General features: G+C 35.9%; 1 long non-coding RNA gene across 2 annotated transcripts in view; it reads left to right on the top strand.

Annotated features, from left to right (window-relative positions):
* The first annotated feature begins 810 nt into the window (after positions 1 to 810).
* LOC144614691 (uncharacterized) overlaps positions 811 to 14694 on the top strand; it is a 296020-nt gene continuing 282136 nt past the window's right edge. The window contains exon 1 of one of the 2 annotated variants that reach the window (XR_013552672.1): positions 811 to 934. This is a non-coding gene — a long non-coding RNA (uncharacterized LOC144614691). Of the gene's footprint in view, positions 935 to 2123; positions 2190 to 14694 lie in introns of those variants that run through there. The other variant, XR_013552687.1, reaches the window with a different exon arrangement.

Genomic DNA, 14694 nt, shown 5'->3' on the forward strand with positions numbered 1-14694 from the left:
CTAGTTATAAGACCAATAAATGGGTATTGCTTTAATCCTTTCAGTTTGTGATAATAGAAAACTGATACAGGTATGAATCCAACTTCTGCCACTTCTTAGGTGTACAAATAGGGTAACTTAAGGAGTTATTATGGGGATATTATGGGGGATACAGAGAAGGGAAAATCCGGTTGAAATGCATAGCATAATGGAACATAACAATAAAGAAAATGAGCTAAGAAGAAAAATATAGACCTTTACTTTAAATGAATCATGTATTATACACAAGAAGAAAATCTTAAACTAAGCGTTAAAATGGTCTTAATGCTAGTATGTATTGAATTAAACTGATAGTTTATAGTGCTAATCACAACTGCTTCTAAATCCCAGAAGAGCCCCTTATATAGAAAGTGTACACAATAAGAATACAAATACCAACGTAAAAAAGCAACAGAAAGAAACACAACAACGCATATGCCAACATGGAGAACTTTGTATGTATGAATTCATGCCATTCTCATCGTCCATTTATTTGCGCTTTTTGTGTACTAACCCCTAATAGCTTCATGTAGTGTTAAGAGACAAAGTGGGGCATGTTAAAAATTCTTTTAGTTGTGCATTTATGAATTTGAATAAAGAACGCGTCAAACCACGAGAAGCGAGGAATGATCCAGCAAGTGGAGCCAGGCAGGGGGAGAAAAGGCGGAAGCAAAGCAAGGGCCTCATTGATTGGCTATAGCCTAGATAGCGGCTTGTGATTGGTTGTCCTTAGGTTTCGCTCTGATAACTTTGAAGCTTTTGCGGTTTCGATTTGGTTTGTTTACCTCAGCCGCCTGGTGTTAGAGCTACGTCAGGCTAATGGTCTTGTTTTATGACGAGTTAGTACTCGTAGGCGTATTTTAAACTGAAACGGAGGAGCAGAGAGGTTTCGTAACTTGCAGAAGACTGCACAGAGGTGAGTTTTGAGCTGATGTCCCTGTGGTTAACCTTTCTTAGTCTTCATGTCATCGTAAATTGGGTCTTGGGAACATTTTTCCACGGATGCGAGAGAACTATTGTATCAGAATTGAGTTAAACTGCTGTAGGACACCCAGCTGGGGTTGCAGAACTGCTTGGTTTGAGAAAAATCTCCGCACTTTTGGTGACCAGAGCACGGAAGTGGTGAGCGTGGTAGTGGAGGAGGGACACAGAAGGGTATTTTTCCTCTGTGATACGTTTAACATTTACCATAGCGCCTCGCAAAATGTTGGTGCGTTTTAAGTGCCTATAAGTCATCGAAAGAATTTTAAGATAGGAAGCAGGTGACAAAATAATTATTGTAAAACAAATGTTGATATAATGACAGACACTTGACAAAACCTAAGTTGTGTGTGTGTACACACATTTTGATGTCAAACCTGACACAGCTTATCCATTAAAATTATTATTTAAATACAGGAACACATAAAGCAAACGATAATAAAATAGTTACATATCTATCTTAGGGACCCAGTTTGGCTTTATTTTCACAACTACTAGAAACGAATATTGCATGAGCCATTTTTTCAATATTAACTTTTAAGACATGGGGAAATGCTAATAAAATCATTTTCAAGACACAGTCCCTGACAGTTTGTAACAGCAGTGCCTATTCTAACTTGAGAAAGAACACCCCGAAATGTTTTGGGTGGCTGGATCATGCACATTTGCAAATGTGGCATCACACAGCAGCTCAACTAAATAAATTTCTGATCCTATGTTAAATCTCGAATTGTATTATATTACATGATAGTAATAGATTTTGCTATTAACTTAGCTTTTCTTATTATGACATCTCAAGAGAAAATATTTGTGTTTTAGTAGTTTTGCTATATTTTGTCAAATGCTATTAATATGGAAATACGTTTTAGACAAAATATCTGATAAGCCACTTATTTGAAATTTTTTCTCTTATAAAGCATTGTGCTTTCCAGCTTTGTGATTATGTACTCAGCATGTTTCATAAATGAATTTTGGTGTACATTTATGCCAAGTACAGAAGTTCTTCCAAAGCACTTTTTGGAAGTAGTTTGGAAATCTCTTCATTGTTTCCAGTTGCTAAGCAACACCCCCTCTTTGCCTGTTGCCATGGTTCCTCATGAATCAGAGATGACACAAAGCCATCTGTTTCAACCAGCACCCCTCCTTTCTCTAAAGTATGACCCGCTCTAGTCATCCAGAGGCAAGATGGAGTAAGTTAAATGTGACTTAGGTAGTCTTAGGTAGTTGTGAGAGTAAAACTTCTATAAGGTATTTTTTTTTTCTTTTTTTGTTTGAAAAGTAATCATTCCTTAAAAGAAGATAAAATCACTATGCTGCCAAAATGCTACATTTACAATAGACTGAAAGTACAATCTGAAATAATAAAGAAGAAACAAACAGTAAAACAAAACCAAACAAAATAGCTTCAGGTATTTTAAACTATTGGTTTTATTTCCTTTAATTTACTGTGGTGCTTACTATCTGTAAATGTACTTCCTAAAATAACGTTTAAAAGAAATGTTTGGAATATGTAACTAGAGCAGCCAACTTGTTTAATCCCATGGAATCTTTGAAATAGAAGTGAACAAATTGTCACTAGGATTATCCTGAATAAAAATTGGAATTTGTCTTTGTTTTTATTTTCCCAAAGCAAAACTAATACTATTTCTAGGACTCCTAACTGGATGGTTTCAGAATGTGCCTGGAGATACGGCTACATTGAGCTTGAAAGTTTTACCAAATATCCTTTATAGATACATAAACATTTATAAAGAGAGTGCTAGTCTCAATAATTTGTTCAGAGTCTGTGAAACTAAAAACAGAAAGTAAACTTTCACTTATTTGGGATGTTAATAGTTTTGGAGTTTACCAGAGTATTTTTTAGCACAGTAAATGTGAACAGTGCCCTTTATTCATAATATTCTATTACATGTTGCCATAACGTACCTTTGTTTTTCAGCTCTGTGCTGTTGCCTCTCATTTTGAAATCATTTCACAATCCCAGTTTTAAAAACAAACTATTAAATAAGCGAGTTCTGGTGATTCACCTTCGTATACCTCTCTTCTAACCGCTTGGCAAAATGTGTCGGAAACTCCACGGACTTGCTTTTGGGGCCACATCTGAAAATGCCTTTCTTCCCTCTAAAAATAATGAATATTTATAACCAGCAATTTCCAGTTACTAATACCTAACTTGATTACATGTGCATGTATTTGAAGAGTTGTAATACTTGAACATCAGGTAGAATGTGTGTCCGTTACTATGTTGCCTTATTAATCCTGAAAAAAAAAAAAAAAGGTAAGGTCAGTGTTACAATATTTTAGTTTTATGACACACAGATGTCTTTAACTCAATATGCATTTATCAAGGAAAAAGAAAGGCATATATTTCCAGTGAAATTAGATTAGTAGATCTGTAGCATTATCTTCTTAACACCTATGATTTGTCTCAGATTTTCAGTAATGCTTTCCTGTACCAGTTCCCACAATTAAATTTCCTTAAGCACTTGCTAGTAAGATAAAATAAAACACAGTCTACTGTTAGACCATTTTGATTACACTTAATGCTTTAATTAAATCAATTTCAATGTTTTAGTGAATATTTTGGATTGATGCCCTGGACTTTTGAACTATATGTCATATGATTCTTCATAGGACACAGAATTCCCAGTATCTTAAAAAATAAAGTTTCCTTAAATTTGAAAGATAGTCCATATTAATGTGGGATTTTCTGTTTATAGAGGACAATATACAGTATGTACCTTGTTATATTTAGAGTTTGTGTTTGGCCTGGTGTTCTGACGCTGTTTTGCAGTGAGTGTATTGTGTAGTTTGTTAACTATGTATACTGAAATGTTTATTTAAGCCTTTGCATCTTCGATACAGATTTTTTTTTGAAAACTCATCATAAATGAGTTTTAGCATTTTATATCTAAAAGGAATTTGTGGTTAAATATGTCATAACCTTCATCCCTCTTAATGAAAGTGTGTCTTAACAGAGAGTATAACACATAGTATTTCTTCACATATTGAGGTGAAATGTTTTGACATAAGTATACACCTAGGAAACCATCACCAAAATCAAAATGATAAACATATTCATTAGCTCCCTAAAGTTTCCTCAGACCCCTTTGCGCTCCCTCTCTTTCACCTCTGCCTGCCCCAAACTGCTCCCCTCCCTAGCTAATCACTCTCTGTTTTCTGCCATTATACATGCGTTTGCATTTCCTATAATTTTCTATCAGTGGAATTATATAGAGTGTGCTCCTTCTGTTTGGCCTCCTTAACTGAGCAAAGTTATTTTGAGATTCCTCCATGTTTCCAGGTACATATTTCATTCATTTGTATTGTTGAGCAGTATTCCACAGTGTACCACAGTTTTATTTACTGACCTATGGATGAACATTTGGTTATTTCCAGTTGTCCCAGTTGTGTGGTGTTACAAGGAAAGTTGCCATGAATATTTGTTTATAAGTCTTTTATGCACATGCACTTTCAATTTTTTTGACTAAATACCTAGGAGTGGAATGGCTGTATTATATAATATGCTTAGCTTAGCTTAAGAACATGACAAGATAGTTTTCCAAGGTGATTGTACCATTCTCATTTCTGTTCCCACCAGAGTTATGTGACAGTTTCAATTCTTACATATCCTCATCAACATCAGAAGTGTCTTTTTAATTTTAACCATTCTAGTGACTTTGGAGGGGATTTTGATTTGTTTTTCATTTTATGTCATTAATGACAAACAAGATGTAGCATCATTTTGTGAGCTCCCTTGCCATCTATATATTTTCTTTGATAGTCATGTCTAACATATATGTTTTGTCTATTTTTATTTGGTTAGGTATTTTCTCATTGAGTTTTAAGAATTCTTCATATAGTGTGGATACAAGCCTTTTATCATAAATGACTTGCAAAGATTTTCCTCAGTCTATGGGTTTGTTTTTTCATTTTGTTTTTAATTTTGATGAGGCCCAATAATCGAATTGGTCTTTTCGGGGCCATGGTGTCTTGTCTAAGAAGTCATTGTTTGACCAAAATTACAAGAGTTTTCTCCAAGGGTGTCGTCTACAACGTTTTATAGTTTTAGATTTTACATTTAGGTCTGTGATACATTTGAATTAAATTTTGTGTATAGTGTTAGGCTAAGTGTGGAGCACAGTTAATTTTTTTACATATGAATATCTTGAAAGTTGCAGCTCTGTTTGGTGAAAATATTTTCTTTTTTTTTTTCTTTAAAAAAAATTTTTTTTTAATGTTTATTATTTTGAGAGAGAGAGACAGAGAGCAAGCAGGGAAGGGGCAGAGAGAGAGGGAGACACAGAACTGGAAGCAGGCTCCAGGCTCCGAGCTGTCAGCACAGACTGTGAACTCACAGGCTCGAACTCACAGACTGTGAGATCATGACCTGAGCTGTAGTCGGCCACCCAACCAACTGAGCCACCCAGGCGCCCCATGGTGAAAATATTTTCTATACATTTTTCCACTGAGTTAGCTTTATGCGTTTGTCAAACATCAATTATTTATCGATTGTCTATTTCTGAAACCTGCGTTTTGTTTGTTGATCACTTTTGGTATGTTTACTCCAATACCAGTCTTAAATATTTGTTTTATGATGTCTTAAGATCAAGTAGTGTCAGTTCATCTTTTTAAAGTTATTTGTAGTTTGATATCTTTTGTATTTTCATATGAAATTTAGGGTCAGCTTGTTAATTTCTACAAAGAAACCTGCTGGGATTTTGAGTGGTTTTATTGAATTTATGTAGATCTATTGTGAGAGAATTAACACCTTAACACTTGAGTGTTCTGACCCATTAACATAGTATACATCTCCATTTATTTAGGTCTTCTTTAAGTTCTCAGGGCAGTATTATATAGTTTTCAATGAAAGACTGTCAGAAAAATTATCAACATTTTTGTCAGATATATCTCTAAAAATGTTTAAAGTATTTTAGTGTTATTTAAATGTTTGTAATATATAGAAATATAATTGATCTCTATATATTGATTTTGTTTTCTGAAACCACACTAAATTCATTTATTCTAATAAATTTTTGTTAATTTTATCAGATTTTTCCTTTTTTTTTTTTTTTTTTTGCTTTTAAGTTTTTTTCTCAAATTAGCTAACATACAGTGTAGTCTTGGCTTCCAGAGTAGATTCTCATGATTCATCACATACCTACAACACCCAGTGCTCATCCCAACAAGTGCCCATAATTGGCTATTGTTGATAGTGCTGCTGTAAACATTGGGATGCATGTGCCCCTTTGAATCAGCACTCCTATATCCTTTGGATAAATTCCTAGTAGTGCAACTGCTGGGTTGTAGGGTAATTCTACTTTTAATTTTTTGAGGAACTTGCGTCCTGTTTTCCAGAGTGACTGCACCTGTTTGCCTTCCCACCAACAGTGCAAGAGGGTTCCCTTTTCTCCATGTCCTCGCCAACATCTATTGTTTCCTGACTTGTTAATTTTAGCCACTCTGACCAGTGTGAGATGTTATCTCAATGTGGTTTTGATTTGTATCTCCCTGATGATGAGTGATGTTGAATATCTTTTCATGTGTCTGTACACCATCTGGATGTCTTCTTTGGAAAAGTGGCTGTTCATTTCTTCTACCCATTTCTTTCCTGGATTGTTTTTTGGGTGTTGAGATTGATAAATTCTTTTTTTTTTTTTTTTTTAATTTATTTATTTTTGAGACAGAGAGAGACAGAGCATGAACAGGGGAGGGGCAGAGAGAGAGGGAGACACAGAATCCGAAACAGGCTCCAGGCTCTGAGCTGTCAGCACAGAGCCCGACGCGGGGCTCGAACTCACAGACCGTGAGATCATGACCTGAGCCGAAGTCGTACGCTTAACCGACCAAGCCACCCAGGCGCCCTAAGATTGATAAATTCTTTATAGAATTTTGATACTAACCCTTTATCTGATATGTATTTTGCAACTATCTTCTCCCATTCCATCAGTTGTCTTTTAGTTTTGTTGATTGTTTCCTTTGCTGTGCAAAAGCTTTTTATCTTGATGAGGTCCCAATAGTTCATTTTTGCTTTTATTTCCCTTGCCTTCAGAGACAACGTCAAGTAAGAAGTTGCTGTGGTTGAGGTCGAAGAGGTTGCTGCCTGTTTTCTCCTGTAGGATTTTGATGGTTTCCTGTCTCACATTTAGGTCTTTCATCCATTTTGAATTTATTTTTGTTTATGGTGTATGAAAGTGGTACAGCTTCACTCTTCTGCATATTGCTGTCCAGTTCCCCCAGCACCATTTGCTAAAGAGACACTCTTTTTTTCATTGGATACTCTTTTCCTGCTTTGTTGAAGGTTAGTTGGCCATATATTTGTGGGTCCATTTCTGGGTTCTCTATTCTTTTCCATTAGTCTATGTGTCTGTTTTGTGCCAATACCATATTGTCTTGATGATTACAGCTTTGTAATATAGGCTGATGTCCGGGATTGTGATGCCTCCAGCTTTGGTTTTCTTTTTCAACATTACTTTGGTTATTTGGGGTCTTTTGTGATTCCTGTAAATTTTAGGATTGTTTGTTCTAGCTCTGTGAAGAATGCTGGTGCTATTTGGATTGGGTTTGCATTCAGTGTGTAGATGTCTTTGGGTAACATTGACATTTTAACAATATTTTCTTCCAATCTATGAGCATGGAATGTTTTTTCATTTCTTTGTGTCTTCTTCAAGTTATTTCATTAGCTTTCTATAGTTTTCAGCATAGAGATCATTTACCTCTTTGGTTAGGTTTATTTCTAGGTATTTTATTGTTTTGGGTGCAATAATGAATGGGATCTATTCCTTGGTATCTGTTTCTGTTGCTTCATTATTGGTGTATAGAAATACAACTATTTTATCAGATTTTTCTACATACAACATTTTCCTCTGTAAATAGGAACAATTTTTCTCCTTCCTTTTTTTTTAATGTTTATTTATTTATTTATTTTTTTTTTGAGAGAGAGAGAGAGAGAGAGAGCGAGCAGGGTAGGGGCAGAAAGAGAGGGAGACCCAGAATTTGAAGCAGGCTCCAGGCTCTGAGCTGTCAGCACAGAGCCAGACAGACATGGAGGTTGACTCGCAGACCACGAGATCATGACCTGAGCCTAAGTCGGAGGCTAAGCGACTGAGCCACCTAGGCACCCCCAGTAAGTTTCCTTCTATTCATAATTTGCTTAGAGTATTTATTAGAAATAGATATTTGATTTTGCCAAATGTTTTTTCCTGCATCTATGCAGATGAGTGTATCTTTTTCCTTCTTAAAAACATTTTAATATGGCAAAATATATTGATAGAGTTTTAAATGTGAAGCCAATCTTGTATTTATGACATAAACTCCACTTGGTCATGGTATGTTTATTGTCATTTTATATTTTGTTGGATTTGACTACGTTAACTTTTGTTTAGAATGTTTGCCTATATGTTCATGAGGGGTATTTCTTATAATGTCTGTCTGGTTTAGAGCTGTGCTCATAGAATAAGTTGGGAAGCCTCATCAGATTTATTGAAGATTTTTATAGAATTTTTATTGTTCCTTTCTTAAATGTTTGATAGTTCACTATGAAGCCATTAGGGTCAGATGTTCTCTTTGAGGCGCACCAGGGTGACTCAGTTGGTTAAGTTTCTGACTCTTGGTTTCAGCTCGGGTCCTGATCTTACAGTTCCTGGTTTCAAGCCCCATGTCGGCCTCTGTGCTGACAGCACTGCGGAGCCTGGTTGGGATTGTCTCCCTTTCTCTCTGCCCCTCCCCCACTCAACACATGTACTCTCTCTCTCTCAAAAATAATAAAAATTTAAGAAAAAGTTCTCTTTGAAACACAGGTTTTAGCTACAAATTCAATTTCATAAATATGGGACTACTTTCCCCCTATTTATGCTCTTAGATTTCTCCACATATCCATTCTCTACCGTTCATTCTAGAATCCCCAAAACCTTAACAAATACCTCTCCTGGTCTCAGTACCTTAACTGGTGGTGTGACCCTGAACCTCATATTAGGCCATTCCCAGGCCAAGATTATTGCACTTGCCGTTTACCATCAGAGTTAGACAACTGAATATTAAGAATGTGCAAGTGAACCAAAATGGTACCAAACATATTTTCCCCTAACTCTAATGTATAACAGAAGCCTTATATCTAATGATCCATATCAGTTAACCCTCCCTGAATGATGCTTCACCTTCTTGTCTGCTGGTCCTTTGACATGAGTTGTCCAAAGTATCCAAAGTCACCTGTAGCTTTTGGTGAAAATGGTCTAGTCAAGATGCTAGACTTCAGGAATTCTTGTATGTTTCCACTTGTCATTTTATTTTATTTTATTTTATTTTATTTATTTTATTTTATTTTATTATTTTTTAGTGTTTATGTACTTATTTTGAAAGAGAGAGAGAGCACATGCAAGTGTGGGGAGGGGCAGAGAGTGAGGGAGAGAGAGAATTCCCAGCAGGCTTTGCACTGTCAGCACAGAGCCTAATATGGGGCTTGATCTCATGAACTGTGAAATCATGACCTGAGCAGAGATCAAGAGTCAGACACTTAACCAACTGAGACACCCAGGTGCTCCTCCCCTTGTCTTTTAATGTCTTTGTCTTTGACATAAAACTTTCAGAGCTGCTTCCTGGGCCCAGTCTGAGCCCCAGAGTATTTACATTTGGAATAGACCTGAGTCCAGACTCAAAGAAGAGACAGATCCAGATGATCTGTAGCTTGAAGCGGAGCCTCCATCGTGGGCTCATCCTAGACCATTTAACTCCAGCCATCCCAAAGTCACTTTGAGTCATAAAAAAAAAGTGTTTAATGCTACTGAATTTTGACTTGGTTTGGTAAACATATCTAACCTATCCAAAAATTGGTCTGTAAGTGGGGTGCTGATGTAACAGAAACCTAACGTTTGTGGCAGTGTTTTTATTTTTTTGGAACTGGGTGGGGAAAAAAGTGGGCAAACAAATAGAAGTCCAGAAAATGACCATGAAATTTTTACAAGTGCTTGGAAAAATAGATAACCAAAACTTACTGGAAAATCATCATATAGAGATTTTATGATTTTATTTATTTTTTTATCATGATAAGTGTACTCTTTTATCTCCATTCTTTATTTCCCCCAACCCCACCTACTTCCCCTCTGGTAACCATGAATTTGTATTCTGTGGTTAAGAGCCTGTTCCTTGGTTTGTCTCTCTCTTTTTTTCACCTTGCTCATTTGTTTTGTTTCTTGAATTCCACATATGAGTGAAATCATACTGTCTTTCACTCACATTTGTCTTTCTTTGACTTATTTTGCTTAGCTTTATACTCTCTCACTCTAGCCATGTTGCAAATGACAAGATTTCATTCTTTTTTATGGCTGAGTTGCATTCCATTGCGTATATATGCCACATCTTCTTTATCTGTCTGTTGATAGATACTTGGGCTGCTTCCATAATTTGGTTATTGTAAATAATGCTGCTATAAAGCTAGGAGTGTATGTATCCCTATGAATTAGTGTCTTTGTATTATTTGGGTAAATACCCAGTAGTGTGGTTCCTGGATTGTAGGGTATTTCTATTTTTAACTTTTTGAGAAAACTTCATACTGTTTTTCACAGTGGTTACACTAGTTTGCATTCCAACCACCTGTTACTGATTTTTAATGTAATTCCATTGTGATCAGAAAACATACTTTATGTGCCTTAAATTATTTTAAATTCATTGAGATATATATTACGGGTCACTGTATGGTCTGTCTTAGTGTTCCATGTGCACTTGAAAGAGTAGCATACTCTACACGCCTTTGTGGTGGTGTATTTACAAATATCTATTAGGTCAGCTTGGCTGATAGATTTGATGAAATTTATTTCTTTACTGATTCCCTGACAATGATTTCAGAACTTTTCTTGTGAATGTAGATATTTAGTGGTATGAGACACCACAAAGGCTATTTAAATGGCATCCAGAAAATATTGGTATGTTTAGCTTTTATTTTAAATAATTCAAAGAACTTTCTTCCCTTTTGATTTCTCTTTTACCCATTGGTTAGTTAAAAGTGTGTGTTATTTACTATCCACATATTAGGGCATTTTGAGATATGCTTATGTTACTGATTTCTAAGTTAATTCAATTAGTCTAAAGGATCATATCTTCTATTACAGGACATCTGTTAAATTCATTGAGACATGCTTTGTGGCTCAGAACATGGTCAGTCTTTACTAATATTCAGTTATCCCTTTGAAAGAATATGTATTCTGTTGTGGAGAGTTTTATAAATACCTGTTAGGTCATGTTGGTTGATGGTACCATTCAGGTGTACTGTAACCTTGCTGATTTAATGCAAGATCTGTTATTCTATAAAGTACTGAGAGAAGGATTTTGAAATCCCTGAGTAGGATTGATTTTTTTTTTTTCCAGTTTGCTTGATTTTTGCATCTCTGTTAGGTTCATTTTGAAACTCTGTGATTAGGTGCATACATATTTTGTGTATGTTAGATGGGACCTAATGTTAATTAAGCACTGATTCTGACTAATTATTTCTCACTACTGGGGAAAGACCACGATGAATACTCAGTGTCATATGAATTTTGAGATTTGCCAATAAGGTTGGTAGGAATAGGTACTATCCATAGCCCCATGTCAGTTCTGCTGCATAGTTCTCTCTAATCCTTTCAGATAGTTATTTACCCAGCCTTAGGTCATTTCCGCATGTGCTGATCAGAACTCTGCTGAATACTGTCTGCAGTTCTCTAGGGGTTCTCTTTGTACACCTTTGTTTCTCTTATTTTGTGAGACTAGCTTCCTTGGTGTTCCCAGACTCTCTCTTTCTCTCTTTTTTTAGTCTATCAAATTGGCAAAGTTCCCCTTGTTCCGCTTTTATTGAGGTATTATTGATATACAGAACATTGTGTGTATATAATGTATATGTTCTGATGAGATGGATATGCACAGACCTGTGATTCTTATATGAAGTATATCTAATAGTCAAACTTACTGAGGCAGATGACATAATGGTGGTTGCTGAGGGATTGAGGGAGGGGAATGCAATACAAGATGAATAAATTATAGAGATCTGTTGTGCAACATGGTGCCATTCTTAATTTCATCTCTTCAGCTGTGGGAGTCTGCTGTTGTCTGTGCTGGTTCCCCTCTGTACTGCCTCCTATAAGCCCTAAGGCACTAGGCTGAACCACTTGTAGGGGTTACTTTCTTTTTTTTTTAATTTTTTTTTTTTTAACGTTTATTTATTTTTGAGACAGAGAGAGACACAGCATGAACGGGGGAGGGGCAGAGAGAGAGGGAGACACAGAATCGGAAGCAGGCTCCAGGCTCTGAGCCATCAGCCCAGAGCCCGACGCGGGGCTCGAACTCACGGGCTGTGAGATCGTGACCTGAGCTGAAGTCGGACGCTTAACCAACTGAGCCACCCAGGTGCCCCTGTAGGGGTTACTTATCTCCTGCATTTCTCATCTCTTAGGAACGTCCTTTGCCTGTTCTCCCATGCTTTGAAAAACAATTTTGTATATATTTCTTTCTTTCTGTTCGTTTGTTTCACATAGGAGGGGATATGCAATCAATGATATCTTCTTGCTGGAAGCTTTTTTATTTTGAATTTTTTAATTTCCTCCCCCCCCCCCCCCTTATTTCTTAGGCTTCTTTGCTCTTGTGTTACTTCTAGTTCATCTTTATTTTTTAAATGATTTTCATTTGTATCTACTTCATTTTGTCATCTCATTCTGAGTTTATTTAATTTTGATTTATGTTGTACTTTTTTTTTTTGCTATCTTACTTTAACTCATTTTGAGAGAGTATGTTAATATTTTAAATCATTTTTGTGCAAACATCTTTCTGGCATATTTTATTGTTTGTTCATAGGGAGGTAATTTTCCTTTGATTCTCTGTTCTTATAGCACTTTTCTTTAAGATTTACGTTGATACTATTATGTTTCTCATTTCCATTTGAAATTAGGTTTTCTAATTTCTTGCTCTCATAATGGAGCAAGGTTCAGGACATTTTTCTAATGTCACAGACTTCCCTCCTTATATTTATTTTGGGTAGTTTTCAAAATATTTTTGCTCGTGTCCTCAGATTTTCTGGTACTGTTACATAACCGCCTTTTGGGCTGGATCTCTTCTTCCCTTCTGTATAGAAAGGAGCCAGTGGGTCAGTTTTCAGACTCCTAAGGCACCACATGTCTCTAGCTCCTTCAGTTCTTAAGTGATCCCTTTGCCTTCACCTAGCATTGGAGAAGGCAAAACTCTGTCATTTTCACCTGCTTTTTAGTAAATATCTGTTGGCTGTCCCAGTATTTTCCTTTCCTCAGGTACACCAAATTCTATCTGAATGCTTTCTTTAGTACACAGATGTTTTTAACTGCACATATCTTGTATGTATTGACAGTTTACCAATATCTGCTCATATTTTGGAATAATTTTCACTTAGTTTTGTTGTAAATGATGTCCAGTTTTGGGTTTTGCTCTTTTTGTTATGTAAAAATTCAGTGTTTGGAAAAAAATACGCTTTTGTCTCTGTCAATGTCATCTTTCCCAAATTCCCCTCCAGCAACTTCTAATTTCTGTGTTTATATTTATCTTAGACTTTTCTCCTCCTAGGTTTTCCATCTGGAAACAAGTGAGGAAACTTGTTTTTTGCTAACTTTCATGTCCTTTTAAGTAATTTATGTCATAATCACAGATATCATCTGACTTAACTCAAGGTTTATTGTCTCTTATTCCTTTGTCTGTCACCTTCTTCCAAAGCAGATTGGTGTGTAGTTCCTCAAAGTGTCATTAAGGAGCATGAAGAAGCAGAGAGGGCTGTTGAGACAGAGAGAGTCCATCCATGGTTAGCTTTCATTTCCTCTCACATCATTAAGCAACTGTATTTGCTTCAGTCTTTTCCTGGTTGCTTGCTAAATTGCTCTCAGATTTTTGTGTTTTCTTCTCATCCACATTCACCAGAGCCTCCAACCTCATGCTTTCATAGATGTCTGGAGGGTATTTTAACACATATAAACCTTTTTATTACTGTCATCTTCTTGCATGATTTTGCCTATAAGCCCTGATTTCAGTTAGTATAACAATGAAAATGTTAGATTTTAAGATAAATAAAATAACAGTCATTTGTTATCTTCAAGTAGATCATACTCAACGAGGGAAGGAGTCAGGATAGGAACTTAACTGAATGAAGCTGAGAATTTTAATGAAAGGTTGAAGCACAGGGTGCTGTGGGAACAAAGGCATCTTCACAAAACTCCAATCCACATAATGCAAAGGTCTAGGAGGATGGCTTTATCAAAGAACAAGACAGAGAATTCAGTTTATATATATAGGTATGCGTGTGTGTGTGTGTATATATATATGTGTGTGTGTATATATATATGTGTGTGTGTGTGTATATATATATATTTTAATGGAACCACCTTATTTTATTTTACTTTACTTTTATTATTTTATTTTATTTTATATTTTATATTTTATATACAGATAGAGTGCATGAGCAGGGAAGGGGTCAGAGGGAGAGACAGAGAGAGGATCTCAGGCAGGTCCATGTGCGGCAGGCTTGATCCCACAACCCTGGGATCATGATCTAAGCTGAAATCAATAGACATTCAATAGACTAAGCCACCCAGGAGCCTCATCAGTTTATATATTTTATATATACTATATGTTGATATACAGAGAAGCTGTTGCAAAGATCTATCTATGCTACTTTGTAGGAAATACATGTAAAGATCAATTAATAAATTAATA

The sequence above is a fragment of the Panthera onca genome, chromosome A1 (genome assembly GCF_046562875.1).
Source record: "Panthera onca isolate mPanOnc1 chromosome A1, mPanOnc1 haplotype 2, whole genome shotgun sequence".
Classification (NCBI taxonomy): domain Eukaryota; kingdom Metazoa; phylum Chordata; class Mammalia; order Carnivora; family Felidae; genus Panthera; species Panthera onca.